Source organism: Trachinotus anak, unplaced genomic scaffold (genome assembly GCF_046630095.1).
Source record: "Trachinotus anak isolate AG129_WGS33_773 ecotype Australia unplaced genomic scaffold, CSIRO_AGI_Tana_v1 ptg000013l, whole genome shotgun sequence".
In the NCBI taxonomy this organism is placed as follows: Eukaryota; Metazoa; Chordata; class Actinopteri; order Carangiformes; family Carangidae; genus Trachinotus; species Trachinotus anak.
In genome coordinates, this window is record NW_027273864.1 from 9,803,931 (window position 1) to 9,804,154 (window position 224).

Sequence of the window (224 nt, forward strand, 5' to 3'; positions counted from 1 at the left end):
TTGAGCTTGAGTTCACCTGCAAAGCAAACACAGGTTCAAATGGTTTGAACTCCCACTGGAGGAGTACTCGGATATTGTTGCCTCACCCAGATTTTAATGCCATGATATTAAAAATTATATGTCTTTTTGGGAGTTTTAAATCTATTTCAGTGTTCTCTTTAAAATGAAAATAGCTCTATACTTGTACATAACTTACATCACACACAAACAGACTAAATTACACT